Source organism: Spermophilus citellus (assembly GCF_964194105.1).
Source record: "Spermophilus citellus genome assembly, chromosome: 8".
Taxonomy (NCBI): Eukaryota; Metazoa; Chordata; class Mammalia; order Rodentia; family Sciuridae; genus Spermophilus; species Spermophilus citellus.
This window is the reverse complement of record NC_138189.1, coordinates 35,611,661-35,631,104: the sequence shown is the minus strand read 5'-3', so window position 1 is coordinate 35,631,104 and position 19,444 is coordinate 35,611,661. Positions and strand designations below refer to the sequence as shown.

The 19,444-nt window shown below is 34.4% G+C and overlaps 1 long non-coding RNA gene across 1 annotated transcript in view; it reads left to right on the top strand.

The window, feature by feature from the left end:
- Positions 1-19,444, top strand: part of LOC308654808 — a 58,528-nt gene that overhangs the window by 28,248 nt on the left and 10,836 nt on the right. The gene's annotated exons all lie outside the window — the stretch shown is intronic.

Below are 19,444 nucleotides of genomic sequence, written 5' to 3'. Positions count from 1 at the left end.
TTCATTTAATTCTTCCCAAAGTCAAGGATTTTTACCCTCATTTATAGGTGAAGGATTGAGGTACAAATGTCCCAGGTGACTATCCTACTCTTGAATAAGGCTGTTTCTCAAATGGAGCTCATTATTACTATGATACAGAGACTAGTCATTAACCCATTTTGTTAAAACTTCTCAGTAAAGGTACTAATCTTTACATTTTAAATCACTATTGTTCACAGATGTTCTGGGCAGCATATGATCATAAAAAAACAAAACAAAACCCCACAGAACAAAACCAAACAGTAAGATTTTGAAGGAACAATTTTAGAAGAGTAGCTCTATGTATATTTAGAATATGGGACTGTCTTCTACTTTCATGTTCATAATATGAAATTCATTGTATGGGGTAAAATCTTCCTATTTCTCTTCTAATGCAAATTACTTGGTTGATTTAACACCATTTGCCCTTCTGCCAAACTGGAGAAATGAGTATTTAAGTCATGATGGCAGTGTCCCTGCGATGGCCTGAGAGCTGGAGGGCAGCAAGTGGATGGGGTAGAGGTAGAAGGGCACAAGATCTGTTACATTAGGACCCGTTTTCAAGTTGGGTTGAATGTTATTAATTTAGGGGGCTAACTCTCTTCTGCTCAGCTCTGATTTGCATAATTCCCAAGAGTACTTCTTGAGCTATGTCTCAAGTTAGTGATGTTTGAACTCCCTGCACCTGAAACATCTGAAATACGAAGATTTCACATAAATTTCTGGAAAACTCCCCCCCCCCACATACACAGAATTTTTTCTCTCTGTATGGGACCTTGCAACTGTAGGTCAGAACCTTGTACGGGAGCTATTAACAGAGAAGTATTCGATACCATCAACTGAGAGACAGAAAGAATGCTTGATGCAAATTCAGGGTTTGTCATTTATTAGCTGTATCAGCTGAAGCAAGACATATAATTCCCCAGTGAACCCCAGTTGCCCCAGTTCTGAAATGGATAATCACAAAAACAACACCAACAACTATAGTAAGACTTTGCCAAGATCTAGCCTGTGAAAATACTTCATAAAAATAAGATTTTGATTAATATAAAATAACATGTTATTACTCACTTATGATAGTAAAGTGATATTAATTGTTAATTATAAATTGCATTCAAAGTTTGAATTACAAGCATAAAAAGAAATGTCTGCAGCATGATATAGAATGAAGGCTTGCTCATTTTCCCAAATATTTTTCTCTCCCATGTTCTATAGATGCTGAAATATAGAGAATTTTTATTCTAACCTCTTTTAGAATGCAAATGTTACTTGAGAGGAAGAATGCTTTGAATATAAATTTTAATAACAGGTTATGCCAGGAGATGCCAGGATACCTTAGGGGGTAAAAAGGGTCTTCAAGGTGATACATGTAAAATAAAAATTTTGTCTTTCTCAAACTTGGTCTCTATGAATCCACTGATCGGAAAATAACCACTAAACACACACATATTCCCTCTCCCTCTCAAAACTTAAAAAATGGAAACAGGTAAATAGTGAAGCATTAGAAAAAATGAACAAATCAACTTTGTAAGAAAACCAGAGCAGAGAAGGAGAGGAAGTATCACAACCAATGCCAAGATATGCAAAAACTCCTTGTATAACCTTGGACATCATGATGACAAAGTGATATGGATAAAAAAAAATTACAGAGAAGCCATATTGTGTTACTCTTAAGCATTTCCTTTGTCAGCTTATTGCTAACTATGACTACTAAAAAACTTACAGTGGTAAGAATCTGGTTTTAAAATGCTTGGTATTTGTTTCAGTCTCTTTCTTCCTCTGTTGGCAGTGATTTTACCTATTGTCATCCTTCAGCAAACATGACCTACCTGCATTTCGTCCACCTGGTCCATAGCCAATAACTCCTGGGCATTGCTACTGTTTAACCACAGTTTCTCAGGGACATTTTTGGCAACTCTATCGGAAAGAATCAATATCCGCCCCCTCAACTTAAAGTTGTTAAAACACTTTATTTGTGTGTGTGCAAAGGCACTTATCAAATGGCATGTTTAATTTTTGTTGTTGTTGTTGTTGTTCCTCAGACATATCCTTTGCTGTCTCTAGAATGTCAACCACCACCTCTTCATTTTCTATTCCCAGCACTTCATCATTTTGTGATCAGGTTTAATTCCCCATTGTATCTTCATAGAACTTCAATTTACTATAAGTCACTTCACAGAGAGGTCAACTCAGGGTAGCTTTTCAAAAAATGATTGTTAAGGGAATTAATACTGTGAATTACACTTTTTTATTTGGCAGTTTCTTCATACCTTCCAAACTTTTTGCATTCACAAAATGCCAGACTCCCTCATTTTCCTTTCTACCCTGTCAGTGAGTTATCTTTAATTATATAGGGGCCAGTTGTTCCACTTTTCATTGTAGGTTACAGTGATGACTGAAGCATACTTCTTTGCTTTGTATGAACAACTCTCTAATTCTGGCTAGATCCTTCCATTATTGGGCTAACATTTCTTTATTTTAATGTCAATAAATTCCAATTTAATTTGTTTTATAGGAACTCCATTACAGTTTTTTTTCTTAGCTACATTTTAATCACCGTTTCCAGGATTTTTCAATCTTCTAATAAAAGTACTTTTTACATGTCAAATAAGTCTTCTGTTTCTCAGGAAAAAAAAAATAGGTTGCATTGAACAAATAGATGCTATTTTATCCTCATGTATTATCTAGTTCATTATAAGAAAATTATGTTCTCATGTTTTTCAACAATGACATGGTAGTATAAAAATATATATTTCTCCTGTTTGAAGATTTAACAAATAAATACTTCATTATAGAAAACTAGTAGCAAATGAATGTTTTCCAATTTAAAAAATCTTGTAAATCTAATTACTTCTAATATTAGATCTTTATTCAGTCATTGAAAATATATTTATTAGGTACCCAGTCTGCACATTATGTAAATTACACATAGATTTCTTTTAGATAGATAAAAGAGCATTTAAAAATTTAATGTCCTTATTCAAATAGATCTCTTAAAGAATTAGAGATTTAAATGTAACCTAGTTTTATGGTATCATTGATGTCTATAATTTGTGCCTATATCACATTGGATATTTAATTCAGAGAATTTCTCTGAACATGTCTAATGTATGTCAAAATTATAATTTTGTGATCAGGTTTCATTCTCCATTGTATCTTCATAGAACTTCAATTTACTATACGTCTAGGAGAAGCAGGTTTTCCTTCTTATATGCAACCTTAAAAGTAATATTATTTCAGATTCATACCCCCAAATTAGTGGACTCTTTTTGTTTGCTTCAAAGGCACTATCACAGAGAAATGTTTTATTTCAGGCATGGTGCAGAAGGAATCTCAGATTATCCATGTACAACATGTCAGAATCTTGAGAACATCACCACTTTCCTTAAGTGTTGCCTGCTGGCATTCTGAGATACTACAAGAGGAGCAGGAGAGTGGAGACTTCTTCCACACTGTGCATACTCAGAGAAAAATCCCAGGAATAATCTGGAGTAAGTCTTGCCAGAAGCCAATAGGCCATATCCTGGTAGCCTTTGACTTAATGTCTTCACAGCACACCAAAAAGAGGAATGGTTATTCCCAACACTCAGACATTCTAGGGTTTCAGGTCTAAAACTTAGGTCAAAAGTCTCTAGTAAATGGACAAGAGAAAACTAAAATATGTACTTTGCTAAAATCTGTCAAATTGCTTGGCAAATAACCAGTCATATTTACATATGGAGTCTTGGCCACGATGAGTCAGGTACAGACACAAGGGCTCCTCATGTAGGCATTCATTGACCCTAGTCATTTCTAAAATAAGGATTATAAATGAGTCAATAAACGACAAAAGGCAGCCTCTGCATCTCAGTGTGGACACCAGGGACAACAGCATTTGAGCTAGCATTTTCAGTGAGCATTCATGATGAAGCTGACGTCTTTGGTATTAGTCACTGTAGGACACATAATCACAGATGTCAGTTAAAGGAGAAGGAAATGGTGATATCAAGCAGTGACTAAGGAGCATAAGGTCACAGGGTTTATGCGTTAGTTTGCTTAATTTTGCTGCGACCAAAATACCTGACAAGAAAAATTTAGAAGAGGAAAAATGTATTTTGGGCTCATGGTTTCAGAGGTTTTAGATGATGGTTAGTTGATACTATTGTTTGGGTCCTAGGTGAGGCAGGACACCATGGCAGAAAGGTGTAGTAGAGGAAAGCTGCTCACTTCATGGTAGCCAGGAAGCAGAGAGAGCAGGAGGTGCCAAGGACAAAATATAAATCCCAAAGGCAAACCCTCAGAGACTTAATATCCTCCCTACTACAGTTACCACCTGGTTAGGCCATTCAAATGATCAATCCATCAAGTAGCTTAATCTACTAGTTAGGTTAGGATTCTCATAATCTGATCATCTCCTGCATTGACGCAGAAGTTTTTGGGGAACACCTCATATCGAAACTATAATAGTTCATTTCAGAATTTACTATTCTTCCTCAACTCTCCCAACCAAGAGATTCTCTATAAGAAGTAGGAGAGTATTTTAGAAAATGGTAAGGTATTTCTAAAGGATCAGATAAATAGAGTTAGATAAACACATGTATTTTAATTCATTTTTATTTCTTTATATTGTAATAAAATTCACCATAATAACCTTTGTATATTCATAATGTTGTATGACCATCACTGTCATCTAATCATATCCCAAAAGGAAACCCTATTTCCTTTAAGCAGCCACTTCCCATTCCTCTCTTCCCAGTTAGTGGCAACCATTAATTCTTTTCCTTCTCTATGGATTTGCCTATTTTGAAAATTTCTTGTAAAAAGAAGCACTCAGAGCCTTGCTTACCTGGCTTCTTTTATCCAGTATAATCGTTCAAGATTCACCCTTGTTATAGCATACATCAGTGTTTAGTTCTGTTGATTGTGGGGAAATATTCCCATGTATGGCTATTACGATTATAGTACCTTTTATCTGTTCATAAGTTGATGGACATTTGGACTATTTCCACTTATTCATTGTTATGAATAGTGTTGCTGTAAACATTTGTATAAATGTTTTTGCTTAGTATCTTTTTTCAGTTATTTGGGGGTATATGCCAGGAGAGGAATTGATGGTTCTATGAAAATGTTTAGTTTATTGAGAAACCACCAAACTATTATCCAGTTTAGCTGTACTATCTTATATTCATTCCCAAGGCAATGTATAAGAATTCTAAATTCTTCACATCCTTGCCAATATTTCTTGTTTTCCTTGTTTGAAAGGAAAGCTTGAAAAGGAAAAAAAAAACACCTCAAAATCATGAATTCTCACATCTACTTTTCTATCAGAAAGTATTTTTGCTTCCTTAGGCAGAGAATAGTGCTCTTTTATGGTGGCCTTCTTGCTATTGGATGTGAGTGACTGCTGTAATATCTGTATTGCCTGAGTTCCCTGGAAGAGAACCTAAAATATCTGAAATATAGAAGCTTAGTTAAGAGGAGTGCATTCTAAGGCCAGTGAGAGTAAAGAAAAGAAAAGAGAAGGGTGGTTTGGACAACAAAAGAAGGTTGATATGTTACTGTGATAGCAGACTGAGGAAGCACTACTGGGTCACGAAGACTCTCTCTAAATAGACTATATGAAAAAATTGGATGGAACAAGAGAAGGAAACTGACCTGCTTGTTCTCTCTTTCACCTCGTACCATTAGACAAATTTCATCCCACAGAGAAGTAACCCTTCCAAGTAACTAGGTTTTATTAACTGGCTGCTTTGGTAGCCACCAGGAAAGCTGCAGTTGGGAATGTAGTTGGGAACTTATTTCAAGTTTGTAAGTGATATACAGAATTTAGACAAAGGGCTGCTCAGCCTTAGCAGAATCCTGAGTCTCACTCTCTTCTTATGGCAGAGGCAACTGTAGAGCAACAGAAGGAAGAGAGATGAGTCCAAGAAAATCTAAAGAGGCACATAAGGTGTGACTACATCAGAATTACTGATCAAATTTGTACTTTGCAGGTTGCCCTGGCAATATTCTTAATGGGTTTTCAAGCTTAATTAAGCTTAATTAAATGTACTCATTTGCACATTATCAGTTAACTCAAACATTCCAAAATCAAGGATTATAAAATACAAAGATGAAAAGCAGTCTCATCTCTAGTAGCAATACCACAGTAGGTGTTTTTATCATCTTAGGGAGTGTTAAGTCTATTTCTCCAAACATATAAAAGGTTATCTCTTTATATTCCAAACATACAATTTAAGTGCAATTATCTCTTTTACCATGTATAGATGGAGAATGAAATTGTAAAGGTAGTGCATGGGCCCAAGGAGGAGAAAGTCAAAGGATAAATGAAAAGTTGATTTTCCAAAGCAAAATCTTGTTGTTTGAAAAGGCATTGCAAAAGACACACTTTCCGCAAACATCAAGAGAGTAGGAACATATCAGAAAACAAAATGTTAAACCAAAGGGAAAACAGCTACAGGTGTGAAAGATTTCCAAATTTTTATGAGAATATTATGAACTGCTAAATGCCACTAATTTGAAATGCTATGTAAGTATAGACATTTTTACAATATAATGCCCTATAATTGATATCAAATCAGAAAATTTTTACAGATTAAATACTTAATCTTGATCTCTAAAACGATGGTTTATATAGGTGGAGTTCTGCCAAGAAATTTATGTCTATATCACAAAATTTATTTCTTATAGAAGGAAAGAGTATGCACAACTTATCTCTGAAGTGAATGTAACTTGGGCATCTCTATCAGACAGGGTCCAGGAGGAAGCAGCTGCCACATGCACACTGGGCAACTAAGGAGATTTTATTGAAGGGACTCTCTATAGTGGTATGGAGTGGATTAAATAAAACAAAGATGAATATTTTTGTACCCAGACTTAAACAGGCAAAGCCAATACTGCTGTTTTGCCTAAAGGGGCAACTTGAAACAATTATTGGCAAAATCCACAGTGGTCCTGGTATTTTTCATAGAAGGATACACCAAACTATACATCAAACAGAAAAGGAATTGGGGGAGTAAATTCTCACACCTATCTCATTTGCTGTTGAAAGATCATTGAACTCTACCAGAAGCAAGAGGAAAAGGAGCCCACTGATGAAATCTATTCAATCATCTCCCATGACAGAGTAAGAAGACTGAAGAATACATCTTGAAAGACAAATGAAAAAATATCCACCGCTGTATATCAAAACTAGATGAAGACATAACGAAAAAAGGAATGTATAAGCCAATTTCTCCTTTGAGCATGGGTTAAAGATTTAGAAATATTATCCAACAAAATTCAGCAACATATTTTTAATAACACACAATGATCCAGGCATGGTGGCACACGCCTGTATTCCCAGAAGCTTGGGAGGCTAAGGCAGGAGGATCATGAGTTCAAAGCCAGTCACCCCAAAAGTGAGGCACTAAGCAACTCAGTGAGATCCTGTCTCTAACTGGAGATGTGACTCGATGGTCCAGTGCCCTTGAGTTCAAGCCCTGGTACCGAAATAAAAAAATACATAAATAACACACAATGAATCAGAAAAATTATCTCAGGAATGCACTGTCAAGAACAGCAAACAAGACAACACAGTCTATCACACAAATGGACTATAGGAGGATCCCAATATAAAAAGTGAGTAAAGGTTTATTGAGTGATAATCTCAATAAACACTGAAAAAGCTTTTGATAATGTTCAATATCAACTTGAGATAAAAAACTTTTTAAAAACTATAAATGGAATTATAATCATATAAAAATGGCCTTCCCTCAACACTCTAGACATCTATCCCCAAATGCAAAATAAAGCAAAGAAAATAAATTGACAAACACAAATACAAATGTTATATTTAATAAAGAAGATTGCTGAAATTGACTTTTAATACTAAAATTCTGTTATGTGTCTACTGTTTAATGTGGTACTATTTTTTTGCCCAATTAAATACAAAAGAAAATGTGTGCAAATAAAAGGAAGATAAGTGTTCAATATTGTTAATTAATTGATCATTTAGAAAAATTATCAGCAAACCACCAGAACTAATAAGACATTGGAGCTTGTCTTTTAGAAATTGAAATAGAAAAATTGGATGCTATTTACTATCACAATAAGGCCATAATGCTTTTTTTTTTTTTTTTAAAGAGAGAGTGAGAGAGGAGAGAGAGAGAGAGAGAGAGAGAATTTTTTTTTAATATTTATTTCTTAGTTCTCGGCGGACACAACATCTTTGTTGGTATGTGGTGCTGAGGATCGAACCCGGGCCACACGCATGCCAGGCGAGCGTGCTACCGCTTGAGCCACATCCCCAGCCCCATAATGCTTCTATTCCATTTCCATAGTAAAAAAATTAGAATCCTTTCATAACATGCATAAAGGCTTATTTTTTATGTGTCCTTCATCTAATTTACTATCCTCTATATTTTCCAAACCTGTTCACTTCACCTCCATTATTACCACCTTCATCAATGTAACCATTATGTATAGATTTCTGTTCAATGAAGCCAGTATAGGCAAAATAAACATGCAGTTGGCAAGTTAGAAGAAAAGTTGACAAGTTAGCAGCATTTAAAAATAAATTTTTGATATAAGATTAGTTCTATTTACCAGGAAGTGGCAAAGATAGTACAGAGTTTCTGTATTCCCTTTTGTCAATTCCCTCGACCTTTTTTTTCCAGCCCTGGGAATTGAACTTGACCTGTGAGATTTAGCAGTGAGGCCTTTTTATTTTGAGACAGTCTTACTAAGTTGTTGAAGCTGGCCTTGAACTTATGATCCTCCTGCCTTAGCCTTCCCAGTACCTGGGATTATCTGTGCTCCTGTATGCCCAGCCATTGATTGCCTCTGTTGTTAACATTTTATATTAGTGTAGTTCATTTGTCAAAACTAGTGAATCTATACTGATACACTATCATTAGTGAAAGTGTCCTTTTTATTCAGATTTCCTTAGTTTTTATTTACTTATTATTGGTGGTGCTGGGGATCGAACCCAGGGCCTTGTACATACAAAGCAATCACTTTACCAACTGAGCTACATCCCCAGCCCTTAGTTTTTACTTTTTACCTACAGTCCTTTTTGTGTTCCAGGATGCCATCTATGATGGCACATTACAGTTAGTCATTATGTCTCCTTAGGATCTTGGAGACTGACAGTATCTTAGAATTTCTAGTGTTTGATGATCTTAATAGTTTTGGTAAGCACTACTCATTTTGTAGACTATTCCTTGATATTACTAGGGTGATGTTTTTCACATGAGTAGCCTGGATTAAGTGTTTGACATAAGAAGGCCAAGAAATAAAATGCCATTCCCATTGCATAATATGGAGGACATATTTTATCAATAAGACTTATCACTCTTGATGTTAACCTTGATTATTTATTGGTGTAGTATTTTTCATGTTTCTTCATAGTAAAGTTTTTCTTTGCATACTACATTCTTGAGAAGAAATTCAGCTATGGGAAACTAAACTTAAGGGTGGGGAGACAACACTGTACTGCACATTATTGAGAGCGCAGTATCTAAACATATTATTTTAAATTCAGCAGAGATTTGTGCATTTTACCCCATTTATTTATGTCTCAATCATTTAAGTAAATCAGTATGCACTTATGGCTACTTATTTTATATTCTGGGCCATTGAGTTTTTCGTTTGATTGTTTATCAGTTCTTTATTTTCTGGCATTATTTGAAACATGTTTAACTGAAGAAAGTCTAATAACTTAGATTATAGAAGGATCCCAATATAAAAAGTGAGTAAAGATTTAAATAAACAATTTAAAGAAGGAAAATGCAAATAGTTAATAAATATTGAAAATATTCTCACATTAATTTAAAACTAAATAATCATGTAGCTGCCACTTTATTCCCATATAATTAGCAAAAATGAGAACACTAGATAAATCAGGAAATGGGGATTTATTTATTTATTTTTGAGAGTGTATATTACTGAAGCCATTTTAGAGAGTAAACAAAATATTTCAGAAAAAGTGAGGAAATGCCTGATTACTTTGGAACATAAACACACAAGCCTCTCCTTCAGGTAGCTACATAGAGACTTTTACAAAGATGTTTGTTTTTGTGGTGTCAGAGTAGAAAATTGGAGACAATCTATGTTTGTCATATATGAACAGATAAATAGCATACAGTTGTATATGTAATAGAATATTTATCAGAAAAAGCTCTGGATTTACAGAAAAATATAATAGTTATCAGAAACAATATTTACTGAGAAAAATAAAAAAATAATACATAATGTATAGCACCTTGTTGTTTATATCATGTTAAAAAATACATATAGAAAACATTATTAGTTATTTACATATGTGAATAGAAGTTGATGGATGCATAAAATTAATCTTAGAAGACACATTAAATATCAACTCTGGTGTTTTAATGAGAGAAGTGAACTAGGAGAGAAGTGAAAGTAGGGAAGTAAATAGTGATACACTAAATATTCAGACCATAACCTGTTGATGTTGTGCTATAAACTGAGCAATAAAATTAACTCGGTTTTCTTAAATTAAAAAAATTTTATTGGTGCAATATAATTATACATAATTATACATTGGTGCAATATAATTATAAGTTATTCATTGTGAAATATTTGTACTTGCACATAATTAGATTAGTTTAATTCCCCAGTACTTACCCTTTCCCTTCTTCCCTCCCCCTAATTCCCTTCTTCTACACCGCTGGTCTCCCTTCTATTTTCATACAACCTGCCCCCCTTTTCTCTTTAGCATTCACATGAGAGAAAACATAAAACTCTCAATTTCCTGAGCCTGAATTATTCGAGTTAATGTGATTCTCTGCAGTTCCATATTTTATGGTTAAATATAACCTTATTGTGAGTGTGTGTTTGTGTGAGGGTGTGGCTGTTTGTATCACATTTTCTTTAGTCATTCGTCTGTTGATGGATTCAGACTGTTTCTATTAGGCTATTGTGAAATCTAATACTTTAAATACGATTCTGCATGTATTGCTATATATAGTATGCTTACTTTGATTTTTAAGATAAATACTAAGGACTAGTGTAACATGCTCATATTGTGATTTCATTCTTAGTCTCTTGAGAAATCTCCACAATGATTTCCTTAGTGATTTTACTAATTTACAATTTCACTAATAATGTATAAGTATTCCTTTTCCCCTGCATTCTTGCCAGAATTTATTATTACTTGTATTCTTGATGATTATTTTTCTTACTTTAACTGGAGCGAGATCAAATCTCGGTGTAGTTTTAATCTGCATTTCCTTGATTGCTAAAGATGTTAAACATTTTTTTTCCTATATTTGTTGGTCATTCGTATTTCTTGTTTTGTTTAAGTGTCTATTTGCTTATTTGTTGACTGGGTTATTCCTTCTTTTTAAGATTTTTGTCTTAGTTCTTTATATATTCTGGATATTAATCCTCTGTTAGAAGAATAGCTGGTAAATATTTTCTCTGTTTTATATTATCTCTCTTCATATTCTTATTTCCTTTGCTGTGTATAAGCTTTTTAATTTGACACTATCTCTTAGATTAATCCTTGGTATTATTTCCTAAGCTTTAGGAGTCCTATTGAGCAAGACTTTGCTTTCTTATATATGTTAGGTATTGATCCTATTTTTTCTTCTAACAGTTGCAAATTTTCTGGTATAATATCTGGGTCTTTGATCCACCTGAAATTGACTTTTGTGCAGGGTGAGAGATAAGTATCTAGTCTCATTCTTCCACACATGAATACCCAGTTTTCCCAGCACCATTTGTGGGAAGGCTGTCTTTTCTCCAGTGTATGTTTTGGCGTCTTGATCAAGGATCAGATGACTGTATCTGATTGGATTTGTCTCTGTATTTTCTATCCTATTCCATTGGTCAGTGAATCCATTCTTATACTAGTACCATGCTGTTTTTGTTACAATAGCTCTGTAGTATAATTTGAAATCCTGTATTGTGTTGCCTCTATCATTGTTCTTTTCACTCAGGATTGCTTTGGCTGTTCTGAGTCTTTTATTCTTCCATATAAATTTTAGGACTCCTATTTTTTTCTAGTTCTGTAAAGAATGTCTTTTGTATTTAGATGGGGGTTACACTAAAAATGTGGTTCACTTTTCATTATATGATAATTTTAACAATATTAATTCTCCCTATCCATGCATGTGGGAGTTTTTTCATCTTTTAGGGTCTTTAATTTCTTTTTCCCATGTTCTATAATTTTTATTGTATAAAACTTTTGCCTCTTTGATCATAGTTTTAGGGGGACTATTGTGAATGGAATGCTGATTTTTTTTTTCTTACCAGATTTGTTACAGGTATATAGAAAAGCTATTGATTTTCATATGTTGATCAGATTTAGACGTCTTCTTGGGGAGTTTTTTTTTTTAATCTTCTCAGTATAGGATCATATCATCTACAATGATAATTTGACTTTTTGCTTTTCTACTTTTGATTCAGTGTTTGATGGTCAAAAATCCCTAATCACAACTGGTTAAATAAACATGACCATTATTAACAAAGTTGTAATATTAAAAACAAAACTATGATGTGAAGTCAGATATAATGTAGTAATATTTATGTAAATAATTATCATTATTCATTTAATAATATAACACATATTTTTGAACTTTGACAATAGTCTAATGAAATCAATTAAGGAGTAGAAATATGCATCAAAACCAAATTTAGAAGTTTTCTAAGTAGTTTCACCATATCAGTTTGAAAATTAATGTGGCATATGGCAGCATTTCCAAAACTTGTTATGAGAATATTATTTTCAGGATGTTATTTCTTTTTATTAATTTTTTATTAAATATTTACTTCTCATAGACTGAAGTCATTAATTTAATATATTGGGAGAAATTCTCTTATTATGTCTTCCAATAATTGATTGTCTTTTAAAATATAATTTGACATTCTTTATGATATCCTTGTCTATGAAGAATAACTCTAAAAACAATTTCTGTAGATACTATTGAAATTTGAACTTATACTCCCTTTTCATTTCACTTCTCTGTGAAACTTGTCAGATTTAACATTATTCTTAGATTCAAAGCTATTATTAATTTATCATTACTGTGCAGCTTCTTTTTTATATGCAGAAGATTACAGTACTGAAGAGTTTTCCTTGAATGTACTTGCACTACCATTTTATTCCCTCAATAGGATAAAGTCAAGAAACTGGTCAAAAATTACCTCAACACTTTTTTTTAATTCTACAATTTATATAACTTCCTTCTTGTTCAACTTCTAAGTTTTATTTGAACCCTAAACATATTTCTTTTTTTTTCTAAACATATTTCTTAATCTCATGTTACTACACATGATTTTATGCAATAATATATCCTGCAAGTTCTCTCCATAGTCACATATGGAGATAGCCTTTGTTCCCTGTGTAGCCATATCATGGTCCATTGTGTGGATGTTTATTCAACCAGTCCCCAGATACTGGATATTTGGAAAGGAGAAATGGGTGAGGATACTTTTATTTTTTAAGATTCCAGGTATTAAAATAAGAGCTACAGATATACTAGCCTATGTCCCTTACCAACCTTCTGGTCCTTCATTTTTATTTGTATCTATTGTCTCTATTCTGCTAATTTGGGATTCTGTCCCAGGAGTGTTCTCCTTTTATCTTAAAGGCACCCAGAACTGGTTGATCGCTACAGCCTACTCCAGCTACTCTTCACTGCAAACTTCTAGTACTCACTTAAACCCAGAAAATATAGAGCACCCACTCACTTTCCATTGTTCTCTTGTGACTTGCCATTCTGTCCAGATTGTACCTGTTGGGCTCCAGGGTTCTTCCCATTCCCTCCCATATGTGGGATGTTTCATTGCTACTCTCTAACAAAAGTGGTAAAACTACTTAGGTTGTGCAGTTGTAGTTTGACACCAGATTTAGCAAATAAAGTCTTGCTAGATTTAGCAAACATTCAGGATTCCTGATTAAATATGAATTTGAGATGAATAATATGTTGGTTTAAGCGTGTCCCATGAAGTATTTGGGATATTCTTAAACTAAAAGGAGTTATTCAAGCTTAACTAGGTGTTTCACATTTTATCTGCCAACCCAGTTCAGTTTCTTTTTTTAAACTGTTTGTAAATGTTATTGGTGGCTGTTTCATTTTATTATCTTAGTTATTCATATATGTTTTGCCAATGAATTCAGAGAGATTCTAAAGTAATGCAACTACAGTGGCCATCAGCACTGAATTTCTGGATTTAGTTTGTTTTAAACTTTGATTTAGCTACATTGTCTAGAAACTAAATTATCCTTTTAGTTATTCACTTTAAAAAATCTGAATCAGAACAATGTTAGGTTTGTTTTTCACAACTATATAGTTTTCTGATTTTACCAACCTGTAAATGTCCAGGTATTTGTTATTAGAGATGCTTCAGTTAAAAATTCACTTAGCTCTACTTCATATGTGTGTAGTTGAGGTACTGCTCTGGTTGGTGGTAATGGCTGTTGATAGGTCACTAATTGACAGTAAAATATGGCTTATTGTGAAGTGATATTCCCACCCAATAAATCATAGAATGATTTAAATGAAAAATGACCTATGGCCTTGAAAAGAGAAGGAGATATTTAGGTAACATTTAAAAGAGAAAAATGACTTGGGGTCTTTGGGAGAAAGAACCAGAGTTGACAGTTAAGAATATGAGGAGGGATTTTAAAGGTCAGGATAAATTCTGGGTATTAGTTCACACACACACACACACACACACACACACACACACACACACAGAGAGAGAGAGAGAGAGAGAGAGAGAGAGAGAGAGAGAGAAATGCAGATTAACAATAATGACAATGAAAGACACTGATTTTTCTGGGCAGAAGAGGCTAACATCCAGACAATAAATACATAAATAGCCCCCTATGTTTAGGTGGGAAGAATGCTCTTATTTCACAATCACTGAGTGCTTTAAATCAGACCTTTCTATCTCATAGATCCAATCACTACAACCCAGAAATATGATTATCAGCAAAAAGGGCAACAAAGCAACAATAGAAAATCTACAAAGATCACTTCACATCAAGTAATTTCTATGATGGAGAAGAGCCCACTGTTTGGTGTGGAAGAGCGGATGATTTTATGATCTTGAAAGGGAGAGAATGAGGGAAAACTCTTGTAAAACTTTAATGAAGAAGGAACAATCTAAAATACTGAAGGTCCATATCTACTAACCACCAACCCACAACATGCTCCTTCACCCCAGGAAGTAGCACAACAGATGAAGAGCACAGGCCAAGAAGGAGTGGGAAGGCGTTTTCAGACAGACTATGACCTTCACAGCTTGGCATTTCAATAGCCACCATTACAGTTTCCTTTGAATATGTTCTTTTAATATGTTTATGTGCCAGAAAACTAAGCCATACTAAATGACAAATATTTTCTCTACATTTTTACTTAATGTTATTGAGCATACATTTTAAAGTGTTGGACTGCAGTAGGAAGAGAGTTCTGGAAAAACATTTTTCACCTCGCTAAGAGTTAATAGTGTTCCCAGACTGGCAAGATTCCAAGATATATTCCAGTTCTTTGCAAACTTTTTGAGGTACCTCTAGACCAAGACAAAAATAAATTATGTCAAATGTCCCCTTTAGAAAGAGGAGGGCTTGATAAAGAAAATGTAGCATATATATATTCAATGAAATATTACTCAGCTTTAAAAGAAGAATGAAATCATCATATTTGCCGGTAAATGGATGGAGTTGGAGAATACCATGCTAAGCGAAATAAGCCAATCCCCCCAAAAACCCAAGGCTGAATGTTTTCTCTAATATGCAAACGTTGATTCACAATAAGGGGGAGGGGCACTAGAGAAGAATAGAGTTAAGTTAGATTAGATAGAGGGAAGTGAAGGGAAGGGAGGCGAGGGGATGTGAGGATAGGAAGGATAGTAGAATGTATGTGTGTGTGTGTGTGTGTGTGTGTGTGTGTGTGTATACACACACATAATCAATCTAATTGTATAACATGTACAATCAGAAAAATGAGAAATTATATTCCATCTATGTATGATATATCAAAGTTCATGAATGCATTCTACTGTCATGTATAACTAATTAAAACACTGAAATAAAAAATTAAGAAAATAAAGAGGAGGGTTTGCACACACATACACAAATACGTATTATATATACACACACACATTCAGAAGGAACTGGATAATATATGTTACACAAAAATCAAACACACTGAAATAGAAAGTTTCAGTTGGTGACCTGAGGTCACCACCCTTCTAGAGTGTTCCTTTAAGTTCAAAGTAAAAATCAATCCAAAAGTAATGAAAATTACCAGGGGAAAGAAGACTACTCTGAAAAGGGATAGAGTCAGATTTCAAATGAGTGGTAAGAGGGATTATTTGTTGATATTATGATTAGAATAATTATTTTTAAGTGTGATAAAATGATAACAAACAAAAAACATTCCCAAACACTGATAATTATATCCACAGTAGAACTATATAGGGATTTGTTAGATTCAGTAAGAATTAGAAGAGATTAGAGCTTTACTGGCCATATGGCACTGTCCATATGTGGCTATAAAGTACTTGAAATGTGGCTAGTCCAAGTTGAAACGTTTTGTAAATGTAAAATATCCACAGGATTCTAAGACTTCACCTGAGAAATAATGCAAAAAGTATCAATAATGTTTATATTGAGTATATATTAAAATGATAATGTTTTGCATGTAATGACCTAAATGAGATCCATTATTAAAATGAACTTCACCCATTTGTAGTAGAGAAATATAATGTTGGCCAAAGAGAAGTTTGGCTTTTGTCTTCAACTCCTAAGAGATTACCTCTAAACCCTCCTAACCTCCTGCCTGATGAGACTGTCTTTGTTTATCTGGAAATCTTGGATCATTGCAAACTCTCCAATAACATGATTTATTATGGGGCTTTGAGTCCTATGGTATTAGCTCAAACTTAGGGGGCATTGAAGACTGAGGCTGCCACATGGGCAGCTACGCATGTCTATTTGACTGAGTTCCAATAAAATCTCTTGACACCAAGTCATTTGAGCTTCTGTTTTGGGCACTACTTTGTGCATACTGGCATACACTGATGCTGGGAAAGTGGGCACTGTCCATGATTCTGCCGGGAGAAGAACACTAGAAGCTCCATGCATTAAACTTTCCTGAATTCTATCTCATGTGCCTTTTCTTTTGACTAACTTTTTACCTGTTATCTTTTCAACCAAAGTCATAGCTTTCAGTGAGTTCTAAATATTTCTAGCAAACATCAAAACTAAGGGTGGGGTATCATGAGTCCTGAAATTTGTAACTGGTATCAGAAGTAAGAATGACCTTGGGGATCTTTGAACTTGCAGTTGTTGTCAGAAGTGAGGGTGGTCTTCTGGTTTGTTTCTGAACTTTGTTATCTCTCTCTTTATCTAATGGGACCATGCTAGAACATTTAAAAGTGTATGTCTCACTTTTGTATTGTATTTCTTTTCCATAGCACTAGGATAGAATCTAGCAGAAACATGTGTAATAAGGCAGGATGAGATACCACAGTTTAATGAAGGGGACAATTATTTATGGCAGTTCATTTTTTTTAAGTACGCAAATTTCAGTTTGCATGCCAATCATCTGGTTAAAGCATAGCCTTACAGATGTCAGAAGTTTGATCTGTGAAAATGTTCAAAAGCAAAATGCAATGAGTTGCCAGGAAATAAAAATGTTGCTGTAACTTTACATGAATCTTTCTCTCTGTTCATAAACAAACAAAACAGGCTAGAAATTAGAGTAAGGAAGGAATTATACTCATAATTCTAGAGCCAGGCTGCCTAATTTTTAATCTCACATCCACCATTGGCTTGATGTGTGAATTTTGGCAAGTTATTTAATATTTTGTGCCACCCTTCCCTTTATAAATCTAAGCCATGGTGGGGATGAGCGAGTACACATTTTATAATATTATTATGAGGATAAAATAGTTTAATATAAGCCAAATTCTTAAAACAGCACATAGCACATAGTCTGTAAGATTAAGAAATGAGTTACTATTATTCTGGTTGGGTATATGAAGTCTTGGAAAAATGGTGTCATTACTTACCCAGTTCTCATTAGTTCCTTCCTCTACTTCTTTTATCATATGATGATTTTATCACTCTTTTCCTTCACATAACTTGGGTAAGCCCACACCATGTATTTACATAATAAATGCAAAACTACTTAACTTGGCTTTCTAGCTTAGCTTTGATCTCGTTCCCCCCCCCCACTCACTCTTTCTGTATTCCAATTCTGTCAATTTACTGAAATTCTTCTAAAAATTCCAAGTGCTTTTTAAAACATGAACTTCCAGAAAAAAATACTGTTTTTTTGCTCTAAATCTTCCATTTGCTTTTCACCCTGGCCTGCTCTGCCACCAACACCTGTCCAGAGTTCTCTTTTCTGGCTTGTTCCCTTTGCCCATTGGTTACCTTGCTATCTAGCACCGTGTGCTTGGAGTATTGGTGTGCTCTGGATATCTCCTCTGCCAGGTCTGCTTCTCACCCCGCCACATTCTGATCTGTGTCCCCAGAATGCTGAACCACATGGAGTAAAAAAGTGAGCCTTCTTGTTCTCTACAGCTTTGTTGTATTTAACAAAGTGTGATGACTGTCAAAAAATTAAATAACTAAATAATGAGAATTAAGATTGTTTATTTCCCCTTGCTTCTTTTCTGCTGGGGTAACAGGGTTGGTTAGTCTCTACCAAAGGCCTCAGCCTCTTCCAACAACTCTTCCACCTGGCCTTCATCTCTGAGGTTCCAGGAATTGCTTTCTCCTTTTACCCTTAGTCCTTGGGTACAGCAATGACCCCTCTGCTCTTGCTAGGCCTACTGCTTCTTTTGCTGCATTTCTTAAGCTCTGTACACACCAGCTTTTGTCAATCATACAACAGGAATGCTTCATAGGTTTCCTGTATACTGTTTTATGACAAAGAGGATTAAATGACAGAAATTCTAGGTTGGAAAGATTACGCAGGAAATACTTAATTTAGCACATTCACTATAAATTTTACTGTTCTTCCTTATATTGATAAAAGACACAATTTATATATCACTCTTGCTCATATTCTTTTCTCTGAGGTGTTTAAAGCACATGTGATATGTTATCTCATTGATTCTGTCCAGGCTGTACCAAGCATCAGAACAAATTATAATCTAGAGACAGTATATAAAACCTAGGAAAGACATGTAAGGCAGGAAGCAGAAATCAGCATCTTAGTTTACCTTAAATGTCTGTACCAAGACACAATATTTTAATCACTAACACAAGAAGTGTGACTAACCACTGGGGGGAAAAAAGTTAGAACCAGGGAATAGACTCAAGGTTCAGGATAAACAGGACAGCCAAGAGAATGCCACCCAAACCTGAGGTTTTGCATCATTATGTGAGTTGCATGTCTGTCACAAAGAAGGTATTAAGTAAATATTTATTGAAAAAAAAAACGGAAATAAAAGAATGAGTAAATGAGAGACTCAGAGG